Genomic DNA, 9981 nt, shown 5'->3' with positions numbered 1-9981 from the left:
TTTCTTCAACGTTTGCGATTTATCGGATTTGGTTTCTAGGATCACTAACAAGAAATAATTTTCTAAATGCATTCATAGTGCATTCAATCACTTTTAAAAGTTGTACTGTAATGCTGAATGACTATTGTGACGCGTTATCAATTGCGATATATCAGAAATTTACTTACAAGCAAAAACGCTTTTCTTGTATCATCTGGCATTACTGTTTTGTTATTCAATGTAAATGTGTAATGCTTTGCTTACATCTTCTATCATTATATATAATGCTGTATTACTATGCTTACATCTTCTGTCATTATATATAACGCTGTATTACTATGCTTACATTATCTGTCATTATATATAATGCAGTATTACTATGCTTATATCTTCTGTCATTATATATAATGCTGTATTACTATGCTTACATTATCTGTCATTATATATAATGCTGTATTAATATGCTTATATCTTCTGTCATTATATATAATGCTGTATTACTATTCTTACATCATCTGTCATTATATATAATGTTGTATTACTATGCTTACATCTTCTGTCATTATATATATTGCAGTATTGCTATGCTTACATCTTCTGTCATTATATATAATGTTGTATTACTATGCTTACATTATTTGTCATTATATATAATGCTGTATTACTATGCTTACATTTTCTGTCATTATATATAATGCTGTATTACTATGCTTACATCTTCTGTCATTATATAAAATGCTGTATTACTATGCTTACATTTTCTGTCATTATATATAACGCTGTATTACTATGCTTACATCTTCTGTCATTATATATAACGCTTTATTACTATGCTTACATCTTCTGTCATTATATATAATGCTGTATTACTATGCTTACATCTTCTGCGATTGTAATGTTGTTTTACTATATGTCCATCTTCTGTCATTATGACGGTTTACTGCTATGCTTGCAACTCGGTCGGTCACTGTAATAGTGTATTGCTTTGTCAAATGAACCTTGAAATGTCTTCTATTTTTTTTTTAATTCAAATTTGATGGAGTGCATATTTTCGATACCAGTCTTCTTCCTGACACAAAATAGGTGACATATTTTTTTTTCTTTATATTTGTTAAAAATCTGTGAATAAATATCTTTTGATTGAATCAAGGATTGAATACAGTGACTAATGCTGTGTACAACGACGTATAAATTCCGAGTTTTATTGTATTTTGTAGCAGTTATTTGCCCATAGAAAATCAGTGGAAAGGTTAATGATCAACATAATAATATTTGAAATTACCAGAAAATAAAATAAAACGGCTTTCTGCGTCATTAATTTACAACATGATATTTGTAACTTTGATCAAGATTTAGCAGACTGATTTTAGAAACCATAATTGTTTTCAGTAATAATTTTACATTAATACAAAAAAAGAAGAAATACACAACTTTGAAATTAATTTTTCTAATAGCATTACTTGGTACAGATGTTCAATCATTAAATTCTGGAACTTGTGAAAATTTTATTTATGTTCTATTTCCACACCAAGTAGACTTAATTTATTGCCTATAGACAACAGCTGAGATCACGAAAAAGACTGAGTGGGTCTGATGGTGTTCCCATCGAATATGTAACGTTCCGTTACAATATTATTCAGAAAGTTTGTTTCCAATTCCTTCAGCAAAGTTGACCTCAGATGAGTTGTGACCAATCTTTGATGTTCCTTTTGATTATATTGCTGCTAAAGTTTCCACGTATTTTTATTTAACAATTCGGTCTTTCGAAGGTTTCCATTTTATCAAAATTTAGATCTATCGTAATAATAGTACTCGTCGTATGAGCTGAACGATATCAGTGTTGAGCGTTCCGGATAGTGGTAAACCAGAACTACACTTGAGGCGCAAAAAATATATAAAATTTTATTTTCGTTTTCCACCGTTTCAATCCTTCTTAAATTATCATGTAGAAAGAAATCAAGAGAATGGGAATGGATATATATCAGATTCTAGAATATTGCAGGACGCAAGCTGAATTTCCTCTGTGTAAACTACATCCCGGTACTATTCTATATATACACGTCATAATTGTGCACGGAAACGATTGAGTAGTATACACAATTATCCAATCATACTGTCTTTAAAAATTAAACAATGATAGTATACAAACTTATGGAGTTGATTTAGTATTTCTATAAATGGCCATAAATATTCATCTGTGTATGTGTGTTTTTGGGGAAGGGCATATGTGTGTTTTTGGGAAGGGCATATGTATGTGTGGATGGGTTGGAGAGAGAATAGAACATTGATCATGAAAAGATCTGTGCAAAAATTACAAAGTTGACTTTTATTGAAAAGAATTGGAAATGAGTAGTAGTAGTAGTCCGTTTAGAAAATTATCAAATAAGAATGAATTAATGTGCAATGCCAGTGTCCTTTATTGTTCAAATTGGTAAAAGTAAATCAAAGTGTGTTGTATTTTTTAATTTATTGCTCTGATATCATTTGATAGTTCCCGCAACAGGTTTTCTGTGAATTTCATTATTTTTATCATAAGAAAGAATGAATATTTAGGTAATCACATGATAACCAATGGTCAGACCTATAATGTATAATACAAAAGGATTGTTTAACAAAAATGAAATATCTCAAATTAACAATTAGCTGAAAACTGTTTCGTTGATCTAGCGCAATACTTCAAAAACATTTACATTCAAAATCCATATTAAAATCTACAATGTGTTTCCTTTTCGACTGTGTTTCGTTTTCCGTTGAAATGTAACGAGTTTTTTCCTTGTGCAAAGGGAAGCAACTCGAAAACGCATAAAAGTCGTGAAATTAAAAAAAAAAAACACAACTTCATTCTCAAAAATTAATAAAATTAATGTATGATTTTATTTCGAAATATGCTTGAGAAGGTGTATTTTTATCATAAGTTTACTTTAATGGAAAGAAAATCAATAATTCATCAAAACAAATTTTCTTGAATTCATACCCTCTGTAATTTTTACATTTCCTAAAGTAAAATCGTTTCGAAATTTCCGAAAAAAAGAAATCTGACAGAGGTCAAGTTTTGTTTGATATAAAAAGATACCAATGTTAGCTTAATCTTAACCGAATTTACATATTCATACGTAATGAATACGCATTTATTCAATAAACAATCACAATTTTGGACACGCGTTATTGCTAAAACAAGAATGTGTTAATATGGTTAAACTAACGACAATTGAAATGATAAAATCAAAGTCATCTGATAAGATCTTTCAATCATGTTAAGAAAATGTCATTTTAACACAATTTAAAATATTCACTGTCATTCCAGTACTTTCTCAACATTTTGCACTGAAGGGTATATAAGCGTTTTGACAACCCGTAATTACACTGGTCAGTCCATGGACAATAATTGCAGTATGCGCCGACTTAAGCATAAAACAGACAATGTCAACAGCGTCAACACATCTGTCTCGGACTCTCTCAAACAGACCACGGAATAATGTCGTCTCTCCGTCAACTTCTGTGACTGTATAAATAAATTTGTTCGAAATACTTCAAAGATTATCTTTCTTAATCTTTCTTTAATGTTATTTCTCATTTTTTCTTCTCCGCCTTTATTTATGTGTGGATGGTAAAAGGTGAAAGCTTGTGTTATATGTTCACAGACTATTTTTGCCTTTCTTTTGATAATTTATAAGTTTTTTTTATCAATCAGTATATATAAAGGGAACAATAGCAAATGTTTCAAAGATTCAGATTCAAAATCAGCATATATTTAGTTAAATTGACTGAAAGATGAACATACAATTGTGTACTTAACTTCTATGCTCTATAAACACAGAATATCATTTTTTTATATGCTCTAAATCCTTAATATGTATGGTTTCTTTATGCAATGTTATAATTGGTAAGATCGTGTTTTACTTAGTATAAATTTTCCAATGTCAGATTTACGCGCATCTTGTTATTTTTTAAGGCTGTTCTTCGGTACATATGCGATAAAATGTATATACAAAAAGTCCCCTTCCATTTTTATATATTTTTAAGGGTGTGTTAATTCTCTCAAATTGAGAGTTTATGAATCTTTTTGGAAATACAAATCATATACAACTTCAGCAATTATGTAGAAAAGGAGACACGAAAACTAAAACCGTGCCTGCTTGATATAAAAATCTGATGAATTCTGTAGTAAATTTTGTTCTTTAATGTTAATTTTCTTACCATATTGCATAAAAGGATATCAAAAGCATAACGAAAAAGTCAGCACAGAACAATTACATTACACCTAATCAAACTCATTTATGATTTCATTTTATTAAATGGATAGTAAAATGGATAGTATGTATGTATATATATTTACATGTTTGTTGGATAATCTATGGGAATTTTTGAAATTTGTAATCAGCTTCAAAGAATAAAAACAAAACTTTGTTCCGTACCAATATGAGTAAATTCAAATTTGAAATATGACAGTTCCTGTCCATTCGTTTTTGATGTGTTTTGTCATTTGATTTTGCCATGTGATTATGGACTTTCCGATTAGATTTTTCTCTGAGTTCAGTATTTTTGTGATTTTACTTTTTGCAATATATTTACAATATATATAATTTTTAAAGTATAATCTGATTTTTTTCTAATCTTTAGTATGTGCTATAAATCACCATTATATAAACAATTATAACTAACTGGTTCTATTAAACAACTACTGTGTAAAACTGCATTTTCATTCAAATGTACATATACGAGATTTTGTTTAAGAACTCTGTTTTCCTCACATGTGGACTGAATGTAATAACATTAAGTGTTTCAGATAATATATAAAAAAAAAGAATTTAGTAATATCTTATATAAATCTTCTAAATTGTTATTATGAATTTTAATGTAAAGCTATTTTTCATTCCAACATAATAAAGATATCAAATAAAAATATCAGTCATTTGGAACAAACTTCTGATGCGTTGCATTACAAAAAGAACGATATGACTATATGAATTATTTACAAATTTTAAAGATATTATCAAAAGTACATATTTTTATATTGGCTTTTATTTCAAGGTTATGCTACTACCATATGATAACTTAATTTACCTCTCTCAAATTGTAGGGATAACTAGCATAGAAAATTGCCCAATTTGTCGTAGCGAGTAAAAGGTTAACATTTAACAATCTGAGGGTACAATTTACCAAATTTTCAGCTTATTATCACCAATTTGAATACAGTAGTTTATTAAATCAGAATTTATAATACCTTATATTCAATTTCACAAAATTGTTGATGTTTAAACCACATTGTTAGATAGCTAAAGATGACAAGTTTAGCATTTAATTCAATATAACATTTTAAAGTAGGTTATTATTGGTGGTGAGAAAATATGGAACACGCAGAAATTCTTTATATGTAAAATACGTCATATTTATTAGAATATAATAATGATGATAATATAGATATAAAATAGTCAACCCTATAAGTGATTAACAATATCTAAAATGTCTTTTTCTCGGGTTTTTTTTAAAACACGAATACATATATTTTCGTCTGAAAATACGTCTGTATAACCGCATATATTTGCTTTCTATAGGTGTTACTAACAACAAATACCAAGAATTGTAAAAGCTTTTCTTTTTAGCTAAAATAAAAAATATGCACTGTATATTTTTTTCGAAATTGTTTTTTAAACGGTTGATAAATGAAAAAGACTTCAGAGATAGAATGATTAAATGTGTCTTTCGCTATTTTTTTTTGTGTCAATTCCTTACTTGCACCTTTTTGTTTTGCCGGAGATGTTGGGACACATGCATATCGGAGTTTGCTAAAACAAATAAGATAATTAAATTATTTTCTGATATAATTTAATGTGCTAAAAACACATTTATTTACCAATCCTATTCTTTAGTATCATTCCATACTTGAATCTCAGAAAGATCTGTGCGAGACACCTCCAAAATATGAAGTAAAGGAGATGAACATTCAGATTATCAATATGGGACAATCTCAGTACCCTAGGGGTGATTAGGCACATCGTAGTCGGAGATGACCATACATTTAAACAATGAAATGAATCAATAATAATCCGGATAACATAATATATCTCTTATCATCCTTGAAAAAGTGTTAATGGGAAAATAACAAGCAAAAGGGTGAACACTATCCAAAAATGGAGGTGAAACATTATGAAATGATTGACAATTAACGCTATAGGATTATTTTCATCGCATGTAGAGTATATCGTGAATGATTTATTTTACAAATATTTAATGAAATATATTTTTACAATATAAAAATTTGATGTAATTCATTTTGATTAAAATGTTATACTAATGTCGATTTCTAGAAAAGGGGTTTCCAGAACATTTTAAGATGACATCGGAAAGATATAAATGATTCGAATATTTTAGTATAGAAATAAACTAAATTAACTAAGTATTACTATTAGACTGTATGTGAACTACAGCAAATGATTTAAGATTCTTATAGTTTTTCAATTTGAATTATTGATTTATTTAAAGATGTATCCAGTGTACTATGGTAACGTATCTCTAATTACTTTCGTGTTGATAAATATGTTAATTTTTCTTGTTTTTAGATTTAAATTTTACAATGCATGCACCATTTAAATTCTTTGGTCCTAAATATCAGCATTTGTCAGGCCCTTAAATGGTTATCTGTATATACATTTTTTAAAAGATGTTTTGATATACTTTCGTGTTGATAAATACAAAAATGTGTAATGCACACAGCGTTAGTACTTGTGTTGCTTAATGTACGAATTAGAGCCTGAATATTTTGTCTGCATAATTGTCAATGCATTAAAATACACAAATGTGTTGTCCTATATTAACAGAATTTAGATAGATAAACTTAACAAAAACGAAATCAGACTTTCCTCAGTTAAATAATTTTGTGATACTCTTTCTAAGTGCCAACTCCTTAACTTTGAGTTAAAGTGCCTAATATTGGGCATCCAGCGATTCTAGTTCAGCAAGTTAGGAGATGGTTTATTCAACAACAAAATTATCCAATTCAGGGAGAAAATTAATCATTTGATTTGCAAGTAGTATAGTTTACAAGTGCAAATATCCCCATTGTAGATTCGCAAATGTTGTCATTATAGAAAAAATACAGTTTTTTTAATCCTCCAACAGTTGAATTAATTCAGTAGATATTTCATTAAGTCTTGCATTTTTGAATTTTTAATAATTGTTTTGCAATCATTTTAGATTTTTTTTCTAATGATTTCCAATCAAAGTGCTCGCTAAATGTTTTTGAGTAAGGCTTTTTTGTTTTATATGTTTACATATAAAGCCACACCCCTTTTTTGAAAAAGGACACAAAACGTAAAAAATATTGTAACAGCAATAGGAAATAAAGTTACAAAATTCCATCAGTTGCAAAGTCTAAGGTTATTATGATATGTCCCATAATACTAGGTACACATATACAATCGGGAACATAAGTTATTTAACATTTTGCGATCATGTTTTCCTGGTTTTGTTTTTGCAATGATTTTAAATTTTAAAAACTACACATTGTTTTAATTTTCCCCCAGTCTATCGAACATTTTTTAGGTTTATGTTTAGACTTGCTTTTTGTTTATTTTTGCTGATTAGTTGATTGGTAATACGATTGGTTGGTGGTTGTTTCAGTCTAATGACAGAAGAGTAGTTGAAGTCCATCAGTAAAAGTAAAACATAAAGAACTATTTTTTCTCTACTTATATGCATTGTTAATTGAATAACTTGTTTGTGGACTTTCTCTCAAGTAAAAATATACGACAACTAAATATGCATAACTGCAAACGTTATTTTTTATTGATTCAGATTGCTGCCAGATACAATTTATTTCATTATCGACATAAAATAGAAGGCTAATGCAATGTATTTTAAAGTGACAACGGCATCTTGCTTCTGTAATAAATCTACTTCCCAATTTCTAACGCAAGGTATCAATTATATGACTTAATGAGATACAGCTTCTCAAAGGGTGCTTATTATCTCCGAACACAGGACAGCTTATAATAACCTTACTTTACTGTAGTTTTTTGCTCGTCAGTTCGAATACTTTATTCTTTAAGTTCATAACGTACATGATGGCAATACAGCTGATTAATCTGACCAAATTTATCATGTTATTGACGACGATAAAACTTATCAAAGTCTTGGAACAGATGAGAATGAAAATTAGAAATATTCTCAATAAATGCCACATCGAGTCAGAGCAACATATATAATATCGGACTTTTAAAAAGTGCAACGTACAAGTATATGAATCTGTATTCGTTACATTAAAATAAAACATTTGTGTTCTAATGTATAATTATTTTTTTACTTAACATTAATGAAATCGTTATACTTCGAGGTCTACCAGAAATTAAGTTAATATTAGTGTGTGACACTTAGAACAAAGGTAGTAACAAAGCGTATTCTTCAAATGGAACTTCATATCTTTTTGTATATTATGTCAATTTCATTTTATATTCCAATTTTATAAAATAGCTGATATTCTTGAATATCTTTTTTTTTTTTTTTTATCTTTTCATCACTATACCACAGTCAACTATACTAAAAAGAGAATTTTTAAAAGCATATGGCAGAACGAATTAGGTGCATTTTAATTATTACACTGTATTCCTATTGAAAATATAATAATTTCTAATTGTTATGTTTGTTATATTCTTTATTTTGTACTCAGAGACGTTGTGCATTGTTTTCTCCTTGATAATTTTAGTTGAAGACAAGTGTGACCATATGGAGTCACTTAGCATCAATGAGCCATTACAACAAGAATACAATGCCTTGGTGATGATCTTTGGAATCGACCGTGGTTTTCTACATCTAATCTTAACTGGTCTATTCAAACTCCTTGAATTAGTTTACTCAAGTATAAAAGATTGTCTCTTGCGTGGCAGATCTCTTATAAAAATGCCATATTTGACAAAAAGAGCATTTTAATCTAAGACATTTGCCCCGAATGCGACCAATATATTCCTGATATTGACACAATAGATTAAATTAACATTAATCCTTGTATTGTTTTCATTCGTTTTAGTGCCTTAATGAATTTGTCGCTATTACTAATGAACTGTTTGATGCTGAGAATTCTGCACTTTGATTGACATTTCTGTGTAATACCAACATTAATGAAGTATCAAACAAATCCAAAGGGATTAATAACATTTAATCATATCAATGTTATCATCAACTCTCATCAATTTCTATGGATGCTTCAGTTTTATTTTTACTGTATAACAGGTATTATTCACATTAAGAATTTTTACTTCAAGAAAATAATTGAATTCAGTTATCGAAAAATGTTTCAATTAAAATAATATAAATTACAAGAGACTTGATCTGAAAATAAAAAGTTATAACTTTAGTTCATACATCATATTCTCAGTTTGCATTTATCTCTATCAAAATTGTAGTTAAGTTGAGAAATGTTTTGATCTGACCTTTTTAGTATAGGAATCTGCAATTGAATAAAAAAAAAATATTTTTTAAATACTTCAGATTTATTTTTACACATATTTTTAGACCCAGGTCAGAAGAAATGTCCGCGGTTCAAATGTTGATGAAACTTACAAAATCTTTGGTCCTGAATAGTCATGCCATGCCTTTCCTATGTCCAAACTCGCCATTGTTTGGTTAATGCAATATTGTAACGGAAAGCAAAATAAGAAAAAATACCGAACTTAAAGGAAAATTCTAAACGGAAATTCTCTAACCAAATGGCAATATCAAAAGTTCAAACACATCAACGATTAAAAACAACTGTCATATTCCTGACTTGTTACAGGCATTTTCTTATGTAGCAAATGGTATATTATACTTGGTTTTATAGAAAGTGGTGTTGTTGTTAGACGACTTTAATGTTATGGCAGATTTTTTTATATTTTTTATTTATTTTATTTACTTTTTCAAAGATACCATTTAGATCTTGAAATTATGAAGACCCATGGATGTTGTTCAACACTGAATTTTCGTCAGATATTGATGTCTATGGGTTATTTGTTGTATTCTTCCTGTCGC

This window comes from Mytilus edulis, chromosome 2 (assembly GCF_963676685.1).
Source record: "Mytilus edulis chromosome 2, xbMytEdul2.2, whole genome shotgun sequence".
In the NCBI taxonomy this organism is placed as follows: domain Eukaryota; kingdom Metazoa; phylum Mollusca; class Bivalvia; order Mytilida; family Mytilidae; genus Mytilus; species Mytilus edulis.
This window is presented reverse-complemented; position numbering follows the sequence as displayed.